Source organism: Pseudorca crassidens, assembly GCF_039906515.1.
Source record: "Pseudorca crassidens isolate mPseCra1 chromosome 1 unlocalized genomic scaffold, mPseCra1.hap1 SUPER_1_unloc_8, whole genome shotgun sequence".
Classification (NCBI taxonomy): Eukaryota; Metazoa; Chordata; class Mammalia; order Artiodactyla; family Delphinidae; genus Pseudorca; species Pseudorca crassidens.
The window spans coordinates 962,250-982,676 of NW_027135945.1; the positions used below are offsets into that span (position 1 = coordinate 962,250).

Genomic DNA, 20,427 nt, shown 5'->3' on the forward strand with positions numbered 1-20,427 from the left:
ATTGAAATTAACACAGATACCTTTCCATAAGCCAAATATGTAATAGACAAGAGCTACTCCTTGCTCAACGAAGTGGACTCAACACCCCATATTAAACGCCTAAGAATATACCTGACTAGTAAGAATCTTAAAACCTATTGATTTATATGTCTCCGAAAGAGAATCAAGCGTGTGTACAGCGGCATAAACGCAGCAGTGAAAGGATTGGTGAGGTTCGGTGAGCAAATGAAGACCCTTTGAAGTCATATTGCATGGTACCCATTCCACGGTTCTCAACTCTCCAGGTTTAAGGGATTCTTCCTTCAGCTAAAACATGCATGTGGAACCCAGAGTATGATCCAACGTGTGATCGGGAAACGTGTTCAAATGTGTCTCAGTTTTCGTCCCCTGGTACTCGGGTGCAACATTCCAGACGCTTTACTAACACTCTCCCCACTTGGAGAGTCAGTGCCTTTAACCTCCTGTTTGGCCCAGTTTGCAATTTCTGCAGAAAATGAACAGGAATAGGGAGAACCAATGAGAGACTAGCTGGAGGTGTCTGGACGGGCAAATTTAACTCTCATTTCCCACCAGGAAGAGGAATTAACCAAAGGCTCAGCGTGCCATGCCAGTACCACACTAGGGCCTGAAGCAATCCTGCAGTGTTGCGGCCAGCTCACAAGAAAGCGAGTTGAAGAAAGGAGCTCAGGGGCCCTGTAATTCACAAACCTGCAGAGTTATACATGACAGCTATCATCCAAAAATATATTGAAGTAAGGCTGCCAAGAGGACTTGAAAGCGGGGCAGAATTGCAGGAAACCGATTTCAGCAGGTAGACTGGAATTGCATGTAAAGCATAGGAAAAGAGGCAGAACGTCCACAATGATGCACTTGGCCAAAAAGGGCGTATGCGTTTTTTCCTGAATATATTCAGGAAAAAGCGCATACACCCTTTTTGGCCAACCAAGCAAGCTTGCAAAGGAAATCTGCACTACAATGAAGTCTCACTGCCCCCCGGTCAAAAGGGCCATCTGAAAAAAGTGTAAAATCCAGAAAGGCAGGACAGTCCATGGAGAACTGGGAGCCTTGTTATGCTGATGGGCGGGATGTAAATTGCCAACAGCCACTCTGCAGAAGTGTATGGTGTTTCCTGAAACATCTAAAAAACAAAGCAACAGAGCCTAGGGCACTTCCACTTATGGTCCTATAGCTTAGGGAAATTAAAATAAAAAAGACACAGCCACCCCAAAGTTTGGGACAGCTCTGTTTAAAAGAACCTCGTTTACGGTACAAGTTCAATATCACAGAAAGCGAAAAATGGATAAAGAAGTTGTGGTACTTACGTACAATGCAATATCACTCAGCAATGAAATCTATGTCATCAGGCCAGTAGCAGCATAATGAGTGGATTCAGGTATGATGATTCTAAGTGAAATAAGTCACACAGAAAAACAAACATCATAAGATATCACTAATACACGGAATGTAAACTTGGCTACACAGGAACTGAATTACAAAACAGAATAGGGTCTCAAATGTAGAAAACCAATTTATGCTTGCTTAAGGGGAAAGGTGAGTTGGGGTGCTGCATAAAACCAGAGATTGAGATTAGCACAGATACCTTTCCATAAGCCAAATACGTAATAGACAAGAGCTACTGCTTGCTCAACGAAGTGGACTCAACACCCCATATTAAACGCCTAAGAATATACCTGACTAGTAAGAATCTTAAAACCTATGGATTTATATGTCTCCGAAAGAGAATCAAGCGTGTGTACAGCGGCATAAACGGAGCAGTGATAAGATTAGTGAGGTTCGGTGAGCAAATGCAAACCCTTTGAAGTCATATTGCATGGTACCCATTCCATGGTTCTCAACTCTCCAGGTTTAAGGGATTCTTCCTTCAGCTAAAACATGCATGTGGAACCCAGAGTATGATCCACCGAGTGATCAGGAAACGTGTTCAAATGTGTCTCAGGTTTCTTCCCCTTGTACTCAGGTGCAACATTCCAGACGCTTTACTAACACTCTCCCCACTTGGAGAGTCAGTGCCTTTAACCTCCTGTTTGGCCCCGTTTGCAATTTCTGTGGAAAATGAACAGGAATAGGGAGAACCAATGAGAGACTAGCTGGAGGTGTCTGGACGGGCAAATTTAACTCTCATTTCCCACCAGGAAGAGGAATTAACCAAAGGCTGAGCGTGCCATGCCGGTACCACACTAGGGCCTGAAGCAGTCCTGCAGTGTTGCGGCCAGCTCACAAGAAAGCGAGTTGAAGAAAGGAGCTCAGGGGCCCTGTAATTCACAAACCTGCAGAGTTATAAATGAAAGCTATCGTCCAAAAATATATTGAAGTAAGGCTGCCAAGAGGACTTGAAAGTGGGGCAGAATTGCAGGAAACCGATTTCAGGAGGTAGACTGGAATTGCATGTAAAGCATAGGAAAAGAGGCAGAACGTCCACAATGATGCACTTGGCCAAAAAGGGCGTATGCGTTTTTCCTGAATATATTCAGGAAAAAACGCATATGCACTTTTTGGACAACCAAGCAAGCTTGCAAAGGAAATCTGCACTATAATGAAGTCTCACAGCTCCCCGGTCAAAAGGGCAATCTGAAAAAAGTGTAAAATCCAGAAAGGCAGGACAGGCCATGGAGAACTGGGAGTTTTGTTATGCCAATGGGCGTGATGTAAATTGCCAACAGCCACTCTGGAGAAGTGTATGGTGTTTCCTGAAACATCTAAAAAACAAAGCAACAGAGCCTAGGGCACTTCCACTTATGGTCCTATAGCTTAGGGAAATTAAAATCAAAAAGACTCAGCCACCCCAAAGTTTGGGACGGATCTGTTTACAAAAACCTCATTTACGGTACAAGTTCAATATCGCAGAAAGCGAAAAATGGATAAAGAAGTTGTGGTACTTACGTACAATGCAATATCACTCAGCAATGAAATCTATGTCATCAGGCCAGTAGCAGCATAATGAGTGGATTCAGGTACGATGATTCTAAGTGAAATAAGTCACACAGAAAAAGAAACATCATAAGATATCACTAATACACGGAATGTAAACTTGGCTACACAGGAACTGAATTACAAAACAGAATAGTGTCTCAAATGTAGAAAACCAACTTATGCTTGCTTAAGGGGAAAGGTGAGTTGGGGTGCTGCATAAAACCAGAGATTGAAATTAACACAGATACCTTTCCATAAGCCAAATATGTAATAGACAAGAGCTACTGCTTGCTCAACGAAGTGGACTCAACACCCCATATTAAACGCCTAAGAATATACCTGACTAGTAAGAATCTTAAAACCTATGGATTTATATGTCTCCGAAAGAGAATCAAGCGTGTGTACAGCGGCATAAACGCAGCAGTGAAAGGATTGGTGAGGTTCGGTGAGCAAATGAAGACCCTTTGAAGTCATATTGCATGGTACCCATTCCACGGTTCTCAACTCTCCAGGTTTAAGGGATTCTTCCTTCAGCTAAAACATGCATGTGGAACCCAGAGTATGATCCAACGTGTGATCGGGAAACGTGTTCAAATGTGTCTCAGTTTTCGTCCCCTGGTACTCGGGTGCAACATTCCAGACGCTTTACTAACACTCTCCCCACTTGGAGAGTCAGTGCCTTTAACCTCCTGTTTGGCCCAGTTTGCAATTTCTGCAGAAAATGAACAGGAATAGGGAGAACCAATGAGAGACTAGCTGGAGGTGTCTGGACGGGCAAATTTAACTCTCATTTCCCACCAGGAAGAGGAATTAACCAAAGGCTCAGCGTGCCATGCCAGTACCACACTAGGGCCTGAAGCAATCCTGCAGTGTTGCGGCCAGCTCACAAGAAAGTGAGTTGAAGAAAGGAGCTCAGGGACCCTGTAATTCACAAACCTGCAGAGTTATACATGACAGCTATCATCCAAAAATATATTGAAGTAAGGCTGCCAAGAGGACTTGAATGCGGGGCAGAATTGCAGGAAACCGATTTCAGGAGGTAGACTGGAATTGCATGTAAAGCATAGGAAAAGAGGCAGAACGTCCACAATGATGCACTTGGCCAAAAACGGTGTATGCGTTTTTTCCTGAATATATTCAGGAAAAAACGCATACGCCCTTTTTGGCCAACCAATCAAGCTTGCAAAGGAAATCTGCACTACAATGAAGTCTCACTGCCCCCCGGTCAGAAGGGCCATCTGAAAAAAGTGTAAAACCCAGAAAGGCACGACAGGCCATGGAGAACTGGGAGCCTAGTTAGGCTGATGGGCGGGATGTAAATTGCCAACAGCCACTCTGCAGAAGTGTATGGTGTTTCCTGAAACATCTAAAAAACAAAGCAACAGAGCCTAGGGCACTTCCACTTATGGTCCTATAGCTTAGGGAAATTAAAATCAAAAAGACACAGCCACCCCAAAGTTTGGGACGGCTCTGTTTACAAAAAGCTTGTTTACGGTACAAGTTCAATATCGCAGAAAGAGAAAAATGGATAAAGAAGTTGTGGTACTAACGTACAATGCAATATCACTCAGCAATTAAATCTATGTCATCAGGCCCATAGCAGCATAATGAGTGGATTCAGGTACGATGATTCTAAGTGAAATATGTCACAAAGAAAAAGAAACATCATAAGATATCACTAATACACGGAATGTAAACTTGGCTACACAGGAACTGAATTACAAAACAGAATAGGGTCTCAAATGTAGAAAACCAACTTATGCTTGCTTAAGGGGAAAGGTGAGTTGGGGTGCTGCATAAAACCAGAGATTGAAATTAACACAGATACCTTTCCATAAGACAAATATGTAATAGACAAGAGCTACTGCTTGCTCAACGAAGTGGACTCAACACCCCATATTAAACGCCTAAGAATATACCTGACTAGTAAGAATCTTAAAACCTATGGATTTATATGTCTCCGAAAGAGAATCAAGCGTGTGTATAGCGGCATAAACGCAGTAGTGAAAGGATTGGTGAGGTTCGGTGAGCAAATGCAGACCCTTTGAAGTCATATTGCATGGTACCCATTCCATGGTTCTCAACTCTCCAGGTTTAAGGGATTCTTCCTTCAACTAAAACATGCATGTGGAACCCAGAGTATGATCCACCGTGTGATCGGGAAACATGTTCAAATGTGTCTCAGTTTTCGTCCCCTGGTACTCGGGTGCAACATTCCAGACGCTTTACTAACACTCTCCCCACTTGGAATGTCAGTGCCTTTAACCTCCTGTTTGGCCCAGTTTGCAATTTCTGCGGAATATGAACAGGAATAGGGAGAACCAATGAGAGACTAGCTGGAGGTGTCTAGACGGGCAAATTTAACTCTCATTTTCCACCAGGAAGAGGAATTAACCAAAGGCTCAGCGAGGCATGCCGGAACCACACTAGGGCCTGAAGCAATCCTGCGGTGTTGCGGCCAGCTCACAAGAAAGTGAGTTGAAAAAAGGAGCTCAGGGGCCCTGTAATTCACAAACCTGCAGAGTTATACATGACAGCTATCGTCCAAAAATATATTGAAGTAAGGCTGCCAAGAGGACTTGAAAGCGGGGCAGAATTGCAGGAAACCGATTTCAGGAGGTAGACTGGAATTGCATGTAAAGCATAGGAAAAGAGGCAGAACGTCCACAATGATGCACTTGGCCAAAAAGGGCGTATGCGTTTTTTCCTGAATATATTCAGGAAAAAACGCATACGCCCTTTTTGGCCAACCAAGCAAGCTTGCAAAGGAAATCTGCACTACAATGAAGTCTCACTGCCCCCCGGTCAAAAGGGCCATATGAAAAAAGTGTAAAATCCAGAAAGGCAGGACAGTCCATGGAGAACTGGGAGCCTTCTTATGCTGATGGGCGGGATGTAAATTGCCAACAGCCACTCTGGAGAAGTGTATGGTGTTTCCTGAAACATCTAAAAAACAAAGCAACAGAGCCTAGGGCACTTCCACTTATGGTCCTATAGCTTAGGGAAATTAAAATCAAAAAGAAACAGCCACCCCAAAGTTTGGGATGGCTCTGTTTACAAGAAGCTCTTTTACGGTACAAGTTCAATATCGCAGAAAGCGAAAAATGGATAAAGAAGTTGTGGTACTTACGTACAATGCAATATCACTCAGCAATGAAATGTATGTCATCAGGCCAGTAGCAGCATAATGAGTGGATTCAGGTACGATGATTCTAAGTGAAATAAGTCACACAGAAAAAGAAACATCATAAGATATCACTAATACACGGAATGTAAACTTGGCTACACAGGAACTGAATTACAAAACAGAATAGGGTCTCAAATGTAGAAAACCAACTTATGCTTGCTTAAGGGGAAAGGTGAGTTGGGGTGCTGCATAAAACCAGAGATTGAAATTAACACAGATACCTTTCCATAAGCCAAATATGTAATAGGCAAGAGCTACTCCTTGCTCAACGAAGTGGACTCAACACCCCATATTAAACGCCTAAGAATATACCTGACTAGTAAGAATCTTAAAACCTATGGATTTATATGTCTCCGAAAGAGAATCAAGCGTGTGTACAGTGGCATAAACGCAGCAGTGAAAGGATTGGTGAGGTTCGGTGAGCAAATGAAGACCCTTTGAAGTCATATTGCATGGTACCCATTCCACGGTTCTCAACTCTCCAGGTTTAAGGGATTCTTCCTTCAGCTAAAACATGCATGTGGAACCCAGAGTATGATCCACCGTGTGATCGGGAAACGTGTTCAAATGTGTCTCAGTTTTCGTCCCCTGGTACTCGGGTGCAACATTCCAGACGCCTTACTAACACTCTCCCCACTTGGAGAGTCAGTGCCTTTAACCTCCTGTTTGGCCCAGTTTGCAATTTCTGCAGAAAATGAACAGGAATAGGGAGAACCAATGAGAGACTAGCTGGAGGTGTCTGGACGGGTAAATTTAACTCTCATTTCCCACCAGGAAGAGGAATTAACCAAAGGCTCAGCGTGCCATGCCATTACCACACTAGGGACTGAAGCAATCCTGCAGTGTTTCGGCCAGCTCACAAGAAAGCGAGTTGAAGAAAGGAGCTCAGGGGCACTGTAATTCACAAACCTGCAGAGTTATAAATGACAGCTATCATCCAAAAATATATTGAAGTAAGGCTGCCAAGAGGACTTGAATGCGGGGCAGAATTGCAGGAAACCGATTTCAGGAGGTAGACTGGAATTGCATGTAAAGCATAGGAAAAGAGGCAGAACGTCCACAATAATACACTTGGCCAAAAACGGTGTATGCGTTTTTTCCTGAATATATTCAGGAAAAAACGCATACGCCCTTTTTGGCCAACCAAGCAAGCTTGCAAAGGAAATCTGCACTACAATGAAGTCTCACTGCCCCCCGGTCAGAAGGGCCATCTGTAAAAAGTGTAAAACCCAGAAAGGCAGGACAGGCCATGGAGAACTGGGAGCCTAGTTAGGCTGATGGGCGGGATGTAAATTGCCAACAGCCACTCTGGAGAAGTGTATGGTGTTTCCTGAAACATCTAAAAAACAAAGCAACAGAGCCTAGGGCACTTCCACTTATGGTCCTATAGCTTAGGGAAATTAAAATCAAAAAGACACAGCCACCCCAAAATTTGGGACGGCTCTGTTTACAGGAACCTCATTTACGGTACAAGTTCAATATCACAGAAAGCGAAAAATGGATAAAGAAGTTGTGGTACTAACGTACAATGCAATATCACTCAGCAATTAAATCTATGTCATCAGGCCCATAGCAGCATAATGAGTGGATTCAGGTACGATGATTCTAAGTGAAATATGTCACACAGAAAAAGAAACATCATAAGATATCACTAATACACGGAATGTAAACTTGGCTACACAGGAACTGAATTACAAAACAGAATAGGGTCTCAAATGTAGAAAACCAACTTATGCTTGCTTAAGGGGAAAGGTGAGTTGGGGTGCTGCATAAAACCAGAGATTGAAATTAGCACAGATACCTTTCCATAAGACAAATATGTAATAGACAAGAGCTACTGCTTGCTCAACGAAGTGGACTCAACACTCCATATTAAACGCCTAAGAATATACCTGACTAGTAAGAATCTTAAAACCTATGGATTTATATGTCTACGAAAGAGAATCAAGTGTGTGTACAGCGGCATAAACGCAGCAGTGATAGGATTGGTGAGGTTCGGTGAGCAAATGCAGACCCTTTGAAGTCATATTGCATGGTACCCATTCCATGGTTCTCAACTCTCCAGGTTTAAGGGATTCTTCCTTCAGCTAAAACATGCATGTGGAACCCAGAGGATGATCCACCGTGTGATCGGGAAACGTGTTCAAATGTGTCTCAGTTTTCTTCCCCTGGTACTCGGGTGCAACATGCCAGACGCTTTACTAACACTCTCCCCACTTGGAGAGTCAGTGCCTTTAACGTCCTGTTTGGCCCAGTTTGCAATTTCTGCGGAAAATGAACAGGAATAGGGAGAACCAATGAGAGACTAGCTGGAGGTGTCTGGACGGGCAAATTTAACTCTCATTTCCCACCAAGAAGAGGAATTACCAAAGGCTCAGCGAGCCATGCCGGAACCACACTAGGCCCAGAAGCAATCCTGCGGTGTTGCGGCCAGCTCACAAGAAAGCGAGTTGAAGAAAGGAGCTCAGGGGCACTGTAATTCACAAACCTGCAGAGTTCTAAATGACAGCTATCGTCCAAAAATATATTGAAGTAAGGCTGCCAAGAGGACTTGAAAGCGGGTCAGAATTGCAGGAAACCGATTTCAGGAGGTAGACTGGAATTGCATGTAAAGCATAGGAAAAGAGGCAGAACGTCCACAATGATGCACTTGGCCAAAAAGGGCGTCTTCGTTTTTTCCTGAATATATTCAGGAAAAAACGCATACGCCCTTTTTGGCCAACCAAGCAAGCTTGCAAAGGAAATCTGCACTACAATGAAGTCTCACTGCCCCCCGGTCAAAAGGGCCATCTGAAAAAAGTGTAAAATCCAGAAAGGCAGGACAGTCCATGGAGAACTGGGAGCCTTGTTATGCTGATGGGCGGGATGTAAATTGCCAACAGCCACTCTGCAGAAGTGTATGGTGTTTCCTGAAACATCTAAAAAACAAAGCAACAGAGCCTAGGGCACTTCCACTTATGGTCCTATAGATTAGGGAAATTAAAATCAAAAAGACACAGCCACCCCAACGTTTGGGACGGCTCTGTTTACAAGAAGCTCTTTTACGGTACAAGTTCAATATCGCAGAAAGTGAAAAATGGATAAAGAAGTTGTGGTACTTACGTACAATGCAATATCACTCAGCAATGAAATGTATGTCATCAGGCCAGTAGCAGCATAATGAGTGGATTCAGGTACGATGATTCTAAGTGAAATAAGTCACACAGAAAAAGAAACATCATAAGATATCACTAATACACGGAATGTAAACTTGGCTACACAGGAACTGAATTACAAAACAGAATAGGGTCTCAAATGTAGAAAACCAACTTATGCTTGCTTAAGGGGAAAGGTGAGTTGGGGTGCTGCATAAAACCAGAGATTGAAATTAGCACAGATACCTTTCCATAAGCCAAATATGTAATAGCCAAGAGCTACTGCTTGCTCAACGAAGTGGACTCAACACCCCATATTAAACGCCTAAGGATATACCTGACTAGTAAGAATCTTAAAACCTATTGATTTATATGTCTCCGAAAGAGAATCAAGTGTGTGTACAGCGGCATAAATGCAGCAGTGATAGGATTGGTGAGGTTCGGTGAGCAAATGCAGACCCTTTGAAGTCATATTGCATGGTACCCATTCCATGGTTCTCAACTCTCCATGTTTAAGGGATTCTTCCTTCAGCTAAAACATGCATGTGGAACCCAGAGTATGATCCACCGTGTGATCGGGAAACGTGTTCAAATGTGTCTCAGTTTTCGTCCCCTGGTACTCGGGTGCAACATTCCAGACGCTTTACTAACACTCTCCCCACTTGGAGAGTCAGTGCCTTTAACCTCCTGTTTGGCCCAGTTTGCAATTTCTGCGGAAAATGAACAGGAATAGGGAGAACCAATGAGAGACTAACTGGAGGTGTCTGGACGGGTAAATTTAACTCTCATTTCCCACCAAGAAGAGGAATTAACCAAAGGCTCAGCGAGCCATGCCGGAACCACACTAGGGCCTGAAGCAATCCTGCGGTGTTGCGGCCAGCTCACAAGAAATCGAGTTGAAGAAAGGAGCTCAGGGACCCTGTAATTCACAAACCTGCAGAGTTCTAAATGACAGCTATCGTCCAAAAATATATTGAAGTAAGGCTGCCAAGAGGACTTGAAAGCGGGGCAGAATTGCAGGAAACCGATTTCAGGAGGTAGACTGGAATTGCATGTAAAGCATAGGAAAAGAGGCAGAACGACCACAATGATGCACTTGGCCAAAAAGGGCGTATCCTTTTTTTCCTGAATATATTCAGGAAAAAACGCATACGCCCTTTTTGGCCAACCAAGGAAGCTTGCAAAGGAAATCTGCACTACAATGAAGTCTCACTGCCCCCCGGTCAAAAGGGCCATCTGAAAAAAGTGTAAAATCCAGAAAGGCAGGACAGTCCATGGAGAACTGGGAGCCTTGTTATGCTGATGGGCGGGATGTAAATTGCCAACAGCCACTCTGCAGAAGTGTATGGTGTTTCCTGAAACATCTAAAAAACAAAGCAACAGAGCCTAGGGCACTTCCACTTATGGTCCTATAGCTTAGGGAAATTAAAATCAAAAAGACACAGCCACCCCAAAGTTTCGGACGGCTCTGTTTACAAGAAGCTCTTTTACGGTACAAGTTCAATATCGCAGAAAGCGAAAAATGGATAAAGAAGTTGTGGTACTTACGTACAATGCAATATCACTCAGCAATGAAATGTATGTCATCAGGCCAGTAGCAGCATAATGAGTGGATTCAGGTACGATGATTCTAAGTGAAATAAGTCACACAGAAAAAGAAACATCATAAGATATCACTAATACACGGAATGTAAACTTGGCTACACAGGAACTGAATTACAAAACAGAATAGGGTCTCAAATGTAGAAAACCAACTTATGCTTGCTTAAGGGGAAAGGTGAGTTGGGGTGCTGCATAAATCCAGAGATTGAAATTAACACAGATACCTTTCCATAAGCCAAATATGTAATAGACAAGAGCTACTCCTTGCTCAACGAAGTGGACTCAACACCCCATATTAAACGCCTAAGAATATACCTGACTAGTAAGAATCTTAAAACCTATGGATTTATATCTCTCTGAAAGAGAATCAAGCATGTGTACAGTGACATAAACGCAGCAGTGAAAGGATTGGTGAGGTTCGGTGAGCAAATGAAGACCCTTTGAAGTCATATTGCATGGTACCCATTCCACGGTTCTCAACTCTCCAGGTTTAAGGGATTCTTCCTTCAGCTAAAACATGCATGTGGAACCCAGAGTATGATCCAACGTGTGATCGGGAAACGTGTTCAAATGTGTCTCAGTTTTCGTCCCCTGGTACTCGGGTGCAATATTCCAGACGCTTTACTAACACTCTCCCCACTTGGAGAGTCAGTGCCTTTAACCTCCTTTTTGGCCCAGTTTGCAATTTCTGCAGAAAATGAACAGGAATAGGGAGAACCAATGAGAGACTAGCTGGAGGTGTCTGGACGGGTAAATTTAACTCTCATTTCCCACCAGGAAGAGGAATTAACCAAAGGCTCAGCGTGCCATGCCATTACCACACTAGGGACTGAAGCAATCCTGCAGTGTTTCGGCCAGCTCACAAGAAAGCGAGTTGAAGAAAGGAGCTCAGGGGCACTGTAATTCACAAACCTGCAGAGTTATAAATGACAGCTATCATCCAAAAATATATTGAAGTAAGGCTGCCAAGAGGACTTGAATGCGGGGCAGAATTGCAGGAAACCGATTTCAGGAGGTAGACTGGAATTGCATGTAAAGCATAGGAAAAGAGGCAGAACGTCCACAATAATACACTTGGCCAAAAACGGTGTATGCGTTTTTTCCTGAATATATTCAGGAAAAAACGCATACGCCCTTTTTGGCCAACCAAGCAAGCTTGCAAAGGAAATCTGCACTACAATGAAGTCTCACTGCCCCCCGGTCAGAAGGGCCATCTGTAAAAAGTGTAAAACCCAGAAAGGCAGGACAGGCCATGGAGAACTGGGAGCCTAGTTAGGCTGATGGGCGGGATGTAAATTGCCAACAGCCACTCTGGAGAAGTGTATGGTGTTTCCTGAAACATCTAAAAAACAAAGCAACAGAGCCTAGGGCACTTCCACTTATGGTCCTATAGCTTAGGGAAATTAAAATCAAAAAGACACAGCCACCCCAAAATTTGGGACGGCTCTGTTTACAGGAACCTCATTTACGGTACAAGTTCAATATCACAGAAAGCAAAAAATGGATAAAGAAGTTGTGGTACTAACGTACAATGCAATATCACTCAGCAATTAAATCTATGTCATCAGGCCCATAGCAGCATAATGAGTGGATTCAGGTACGATGATTCTAAGTGAAATATGTCACACAGAAAAAGAAACATCATAAGATATCACTAATACACGGAATGTAAACTTGGCTACACAGGAACTGAATTACAAAACAGAATAGGGTCTCAAATGTAGAAAACCAACTTATGCTTGCTTAAGGGGAAAGGTGAGTTGGGGTGCTGCATAAAACCAGAGATTGAAATTAGCACAGATACCTTTCCATAAGACAAATATGTAATAGACAAGAGCTACTGCTTGCTCAACGAAGTGGACTCAACACTCCATATTAAACGCCTAAGAATATACCTGACTAGTAAGAATCTTAAAACCTATGGATTTATATGTCTCCGAAAGAGAATCAAGTGTGTGTACAGCGGCATAAACGCAGCAGTGATAGGATTGGTGAGGTTCGGTGAGCAAATGCAGACCCTTTGAAGTCATATTGCATGGTACCCATTCCATGGTTCTCAACTCTCCATGTTTAAGGGATTCTTCCTTCAGCTAAAACATGCATGTGGAACCCAGAGTATGATCCACCGTGTGATCGGGAAACGTGTTCAAATGTTTCTCAGTTTTCGTCCACTGGTACTCAGGTTCAACATTCCAGACGCTTTACTAACACTCTCCCCACTTGGAGAGTCAGTGCCTTTAACCTCCTGTTTGGCCCAGTTTGCAATTTCTGCGGAAAATGAACAGGAATAGGGAGAACCAATGAGAGACTAACTGGAGGTGTCTGGACGGGTAAATTTAACTCTCATTTCCCACCAGGAAGAGGAATTAACCAAAGGCTCAGCGAGCCATGCCGGAACCACACTAGGGCCTGAAGCAATCCTACGGTGTTGCGGCCAGCTCACAAGAAAGCGAGTTGAAGAAAGGAGCTCAGGGGCCCTGTAATTCACAAACCTGCAGAGTTATACATGACAGCTATCGTCCAAAAATATATTGAAGTAAGGCTGCCAAGAGGACTTGAAAGCGGGGCAGAATTGCAGGAAACCGATTTCAGGAGGTAGACTGGAATTGCATGTAAAGCATAGGAAAAGAGGCAGAACGTCCACAATGATGCACTTGGCCAAAAAGGGCGTATGCGTTTTTTCCTGAATATATTCAGGAAAAAACGCATACGCCCTTTTTGGCCAACCAAGCAAGCTTGCAAAGGAAATCTGCACTCCAATGAAGTCTCACTGCCCCCCGGTCAAAAGGGCCATCTGAAAAAAGTGTAAAATCCAGAAAGGCAGGACAGTCCATGGAGAACTGGGAGCCTTGTTATGCTGATGGGCGGGATGTAAATTGCCAACAGCCACTCTGGAGAAGTGTATGGTGTTTCCTGAAACATCTAAAAAACAAAGCAACAGAGCCTAGGGCACTTCCACTTATGGTCCTATAGCTTAGGGAAATTAAAATCAAAAAGACACAGCCACCCCAAAGTTTGGGACGGCTCTGTTTACAAGAAGCTCTTTTACGGTACAAGTTCAATATCGCAGAAAGCGAAAAATGGATAAAGAAGTTGTGGTACTTACGTACAATGCAATATCACTCAGCAATGAAATGTATGTCATCAGGCCAGTAGCAGCATAATGAGTGGATTCAGGTACGATGATTCTAAGTGAAATAAGTCACACAGAAAAAGAAACATCATAAGATATCACTAATACACGGAATGTAAACTTGGCTACACAGGAACTGAATTACAAAACAGAATAGGGTCTCAAATGTAGAAAACCAACTTATGCTTGCTTAAGGGGAAAGGTGAGTTGGGGTGCTGCATAAAACCAGAGATTGAAATTAGCACAGATACCTTTCCATAAGACAAATATGTAATAGACAAGAGCTACTGCTTGCTCAACGAAGTGGACTCAACACTCCATATTAAACGCCTAAGAATATACCTGACTAGTAAGAATCTTAAAACCTATGGATTTATATGTCTCCGAAAGAGAATCAAGTGTGTGTACAGCGGCATAAACGCAGCAGTGATAGGATTGGTGAGGTTCGGTGAGCAAATGCAGACCCTTTGAAGTCATATTGCATGGTACCCATTCCATGGTTCTCAACTCTCCATGTTTAAGGGATTCTTCCTTCAGCTAAAACATGCATGTGGAACCCAGAGTATGATCCACCGTGTGATCGGGAAACGTGTTCAAATGTTTCTCAGTTTTCGTCCACTGGTACTCAGGTTCAACATTCCAGACGCTTTACTAACACTCTCCCCACTTGGAGAGTCAGTGCCTTTAACCTCCTGTTTGGCCCAGTTTGCAATTTCTGCGGAAAATGAACAGGAATAGGGAGAACCAATGAGAGACTAACTGGAGGTGTCTGGACGGGTAAATTTAACTCTCATTTCCCACCAGGAAGAGGAATTAACCAAAGGCTCAGCGAGCCATGCCGGAACCACACTAGGGCCTGAAGCAATCCTACGGTGTTGCGGCCAGCTCACAAGAAAGCGAGTTGAAGAAAGGAGCTCAGGGGCCCTGTAATTCACAAACCTGCAGAGTTATACATGACAGCTATCGTCCAAAAATATATTGAAGTAAGGCTGCCAAGAGGACTTGAAAGCGGGGCAGAATTGCAGGAAACCGATTTCAGGAGGTAGACTGGAATTGCATGTAAAGCATAGGAAAAGAGGCAGAACGTCCACAATGATGCACTTGGCCAAAAAGGGCGTATGCGTTTTTTCCTGAATATATTCAGGAAAAAACGCATACGCCCTTTTTGGCCAACCAAGCAAGCTTGCAAAGGAAATCTGCACTCCAATGAAGTCTCACTGCCCCCCGGTCAAAAGGGCCATCTGAAAAAAGTGTAAAATCCAGAAAGGCAGGACAGTCCATGGAGAACTGGGAGCCTTGTTATGCTGATGGGCGGGATGTAAATTGCCAACAGCCACTCTGGAGAAGTGTATGGTGTTTCCTGAAACATCTAAAAAACAAAGCAACAGAGCCTAGGGCACTTCCACTTATGGTCCTATAGCTTAGGGAAATTAAAATCAAAAAGACACAGCCACCCCAAAGTTTGGGACGGCTCTGTTTACAAGAAGCTCTTTTACGGTACAAGTTCAATATCGCAGAAAGCGAAAAATGGATAAAGAAGTTGTGGTACTTACGTACAATGCAATATCACTCAGCAATGAAATGTATGTCATCAGGCCAGTAGCAGCATAATGAGTGGATTCAGGTACGATGATTCTAAGTGAAATAAGTCACACAGAAAAAGAAACATCATAAGATATCACTAATACACGGAATGTAAACTTGGCTACACAGGAACTGAATTACAAAACAGAATAGGGTCTCAAATGTAGAAAACCAACTTATGCTTGCTTAAGGGGAAAGGTGAGTTGGGGTGCTGCATAAAACCAGAGATTGAAATTAACACAGATACCTTTCCATAAGCCAAATATGTAATAGACAAGAGCTACTGCTTGCTCAACGAAGTGGACTCAACACCCCATATTAAACGCCTAAGAATATACCTGACTAGTAAGAATCTTAAAACCTATGGATTTATATGTCTCCGAAAGAGAATCAAGCGTGTGTATAGCGGCATAAACGCAGCAGTGAAAGGATTGGTGAGGTTCGGTGAGCAAATGCAGACCCTTTGAAGTCATATTGCATGGTACCCATTCCATGGTTCTCAACTCTCCAGGTTTAAGGGATTCTTCCTTCAACTAAAACATGCATGTGGAACCCAGAGTATGATCCACCGTGTGATCGGGAAACGTGTTCAAATGTGTCTCAGTTTTCGTCCCCTGGTACTCGGGTGCAACATTCCAGACGCTTTACTAACACTCTCCCCACTTGGAGAGTCAGTGCCTTTAACCTCCTGTTTGGCCCAGTTTGCAATTTCTGCAGAAAATGAACAGGAATAGGGAGAACCAATGAGAGACTAGCTGGAGGTGTCTGGACGGGCAAATTTAACTCTCATTTCCCACCAGGAAGAGGAATTAACCAAAGGCTCAGCGTGCCATGCCAGTACCACACTAGGGCCTGAAGCAATCCTGCAGTGTTGCGGCCAGCTCACAAGAAAGCGAGTTGAAGAAAGGAGCTCAGGGGCCCTGTAATTCACAAACCTGCAGAGTTGTAAATGACAGCTATCATCCAAAAATATATTGAAGTAAGGCTGCCAAGAGGACTTGAATGCGGGGCAGAATTGCAGGAAACCGATTTCAGGAGGTAGACTGGAATTGCATGTAAAGCATAGGAAAAGAGGCAGAACGTCCACAATAATAACTTGGCCAAAAACGGTGTATGCGTTTTTTCCTGAATATATTCAGGAAAAAACGCATACGCCCTTTTTGGCCAACCAAGCAAGCTTGCAAAGGAAATCTGCACTACAATGAAGTCTCACTGCCCCCCGGTCAGAAGGGCCATCTGTAAAAAGTGTAAAACCCAGAAAGGCAGGACAGGCCATGGAGAACTGGGAGCTTAGTTAGGCTGATGGGCGGGATGTAAATTGCCAACAGCCACTCTGGAGAAGTGTATGGTGTTTCCTGAAACATCTAAAAAACAAAGCAACAGAGCCTAGGGCACTTCCACTTATGGTCCTATAGCTTAGGGAAATTAAAATCAAAAAGACACAGCCACCCCAAAATTTGGGACGGCTCTGTTTACAGGAACCTCATTTACGGTACAAGTTCAATATCACAGAAAGCGAAAAATGGATAAAGAAGTTGTGGTACTAACGTACAATGCAATATCACTCAGCAATTAAATCTATGTCATCAGGCCCATAGCAGCATAATGAGTGGATTCAGGTACGATGATTCTAAGTGAAATATGTCACACAGAAAAAGAAACATCATAAGATATCACTAATACACGGAATGTAAACTTGGCTACACAGGAACTGAATTACAAAACAGAATAGGGTCTCAAATGTAGAAAACCAACTTATGCTTGCTTAAGTGGAAAGGTGAGTTGGGGTGCTGCATAAAACCAGAGATTGAAATTAGCACAGATACCTTTCCATAAGACAAATATGTAATAGACAAGAGCTACTGCTTGCTCAACGAAGTGGACTCAACACTCCATATTAAACGCCTAAGAATATACCTGACTAGTAAGAATCTTAAAACCTATGGATTTATATGTCTCCGAAAGAGAATCAAGTGTGTGTACAGCGGCATAAACGCAGCAGTGATAGGATTGGTGAGGTTCGGTAAGCAAATGCAGACCCTTTGAAGTCATATTGCATGGTACCCATTCCATGGTTCTCAACTCTCCAGGTTTAAGGGATTCTTCCTTCAGCTAAAACATGCATGTGGAACCCAGAGTATGATCCACCGTGTGATCGGGAAACGTGTTCAAATGTGTCTCAGTTTTCTTCCCCTGGTACTCGGGTGCAACATGCCAGACGCTTTACTAACACTCTCCCCACTTGGAGAGTCAGTGCCTTTAACGTCCTGTTTGGCCCAGTTTGCAATTTCTGCGGAAAATGAACAGGAATAGGGAGAACCAATGACAGACTAGCTGGAGGTGTCTGGACGGGCAAATTTAACTCTCATTTCCCACCAAGAAGAGGAATTACCAAAGGCTCAGCGAGCCATGCCGGAACCACACTAGGCCCAGAAGCAATCCTGCGGTGTTGCGGCCAGCTCACAAGAAAGCGAGTTGAAGAAAGGAGCTCAGGGGCCCTGTAATTCACAAACCTGCAGAGTTCTAAATGACAGCTATCGTCCAAAAATATATTGAAGTAAGGCTGCCAAGAGGACTTGAAAGCGGGGCAGAATTGCAGGAAACTGATTTCAGGAGGTAGACTGGAATTGCATGTAAAGCATAGGAAAAGAGGCAGAACGTCCACAATGATGCACTTGGCCAAAAACGGCGTCTTCGTTTTTTCCTGAATATATTCAGGAAAAAACGCATACGCACTTTTTCGCCAACCAAGCAAGCTTGCAAAGGAAATCTGCACTACAATGAAGTCTCACTGCCCCCCGGTCAAAAGGGCCATCTGAAAAAAGTGTAAAATCCAGAAAGGCAGGACAGTCCATGGAGAACTGGGAGCCTTGTTATGCTGATGGGCGGGATGTAAATTGCCAACAGCCACTCTGCAGAAGTGTATGGTGTTTCCTGAAACATCTAAAAAACAAAGCAACAGAGCCTAGGGCACTTCCACTTATGGTCCTATAGATTAGGGAAATTAAAATCAAAAAGACACAGCCACCCCAAAGTTTGGGACGGCTCTGTTTACAAGAAGCTCTTTTACGGTACAAGTTCAATATCGCAGAAAGCGAAAAATGGATAAAGAAGTTGTGGTACTTACGTACAATGCAATATCACTCAGCAATGAAATGTATGTCATCAGGCCAGTAGCAGCATAATGAGTGGATTCAGGTACGATGATTCTAAGTGAAATAAGTCACACAGAAAAAGAAACATCATAAGATATCACTAATACACGGAATGTAAACTTGGCTACACAGGAACTGAATTACAAAACAGAATAGGGTCTCAAATGTAGAAAACCAACTTATGCTTGCTTAAGGGGAAAGGTGAGTTGGGGTGCTGCATAAAACCAGAGATTGAAATTAGCACAGATACCTTTCCATAAGCCAAATATGTAATAGACAAGAGCTACTGCTTGCTCAACGAAGTGGACTCAACACCCCATATTAAACGCCTAAGGATATACCTGACTAGTAAGAATCTTAAAACCTATGGATTTATATGTCTCCGAAAGAGAATCAAGTGTGTGTACAGCGGCATAAACGCAGCAGTGATAGGATTGGTGAGGTTCGGTGAGCAAATGCAGACCCTTTGAAGTCATATTGCATGGTACCCATTCCATGGTTCTTAACTCTCCATGTTTAAGGGATTCTTCCTTCAGCTAAAACATGCATGTGGAACCCAGAGTATGATCCACCGTGTGATCGGGAAACGTGTTCAAATGTGTCTCAGTTTTCGTCCCCTGGTACTCGGGTGCAACATTCCAGACGCTTTACTAACACTCTCCCCACTTGGAGAGTCAGTGCCTTTAACCTCCTGTTTGGCCCAGTTTGCAATTTCTGCGGAAAATGAACAGGAATAGGGAGAACCAATGAGAGACTAACTGGAGGTGTCTGGACGGGTAAATTTAACTCTCATTTCCCACCAAGAAGAGGAATTAACCAAAGGCTCAGCGAGCCATGCCGGAACCACACTAGGGCCTGAAGCAATCCTGCGGTGTTGCGGCCAGCTCACAAGAAATCGAGCTGAAGAAAGGAGCTCAGGGACCCTGTAATTCACAAACCTGCAGAGTTCTAAATGACAGCTATCGTCCAAAAATATATTGAAGTAAGGCTGCCAAGAGGACTTGAAAGCGGGGCAGAATTGCAGGAAACCGATTTCAGGAGGTAGACTGGAATTGCATGTAAAGCATAGGAAAAGAGGCAGAACGTCCACAATGATGCACTTGGCCAAAAAGGGCGTATGCGTTTTTTCCTGAATATATTCAGGAAAAAACGCATACGCCATTTTTGGCCAACCAAGGAAGCTGGCAAAGGAAATCTGCACTACAATGAAGTCTCACTGCCCCCCGGTCAAAAGGGCCATCTGAAAAAAGTGTAAAATCCAGAAAGGCAGGACAGTCCATGGAGAACTGGGAGCCTTGTTATGCTGATGGGCGGGATGTAAATTGCCAACAGCCACTCTGCAGAAGTGTATGGTGTTTCCTGAAACATCTAAAAAACAAAGCAACAGAGCCTAGGGCACTTCCACTTATGGTCCTATAGCTTAGGGAAATAAAAATCAAAAAGACACAGCAACCCCAAAGTTTGGGACGGCTCTGTTTACAAGAAGCTCTTTTACGGTACAAGTTCAATATCGCAGAAAGCGAAAAATGGATAAAGAAGTTGTGGTACTTGCGTACAATGCAATATCACTCAGCAATGAAATGTATGTCATCAGGCCAGTAGCAGCATAATGAGTGGATTCAGGTACGATGATTCTAAGTGAAATAAGTCACACAGAAAAAGAAACATCATAAGATATCACTAATACATGGAATGTAAACT

The 20,427-nt window shown here is 43.5% G+C and overlaps 1 long non-coding RNA gene across 2 annotated transcripts in view; it reads right to left on the reverse strand.

The window, feature by feature from the left end:
* Window positions 1-20,427, reverse strand: part of LOC137217940 (uncharacterized) — a 145,388-nt gene that overhangs the window by 71,275 nt on the left and 53,686 nt on the right. The window contains exon 3 of one of the 2 annotated variants that reach the window (XR_010940340.1): window positions 1,362-1,404. The exons of the other annotated variant lie outside the window; for it this stretch is intronic. This is a non-coding gene — a long non-coding RNA (uncharacterized lncRNA). Of the gene's footprint in view, window positions 1-1,361; window positions 1,405-20,427 lie in introns of those variants that run through there. 2 annotated transcript variants of the gene reach the window in all.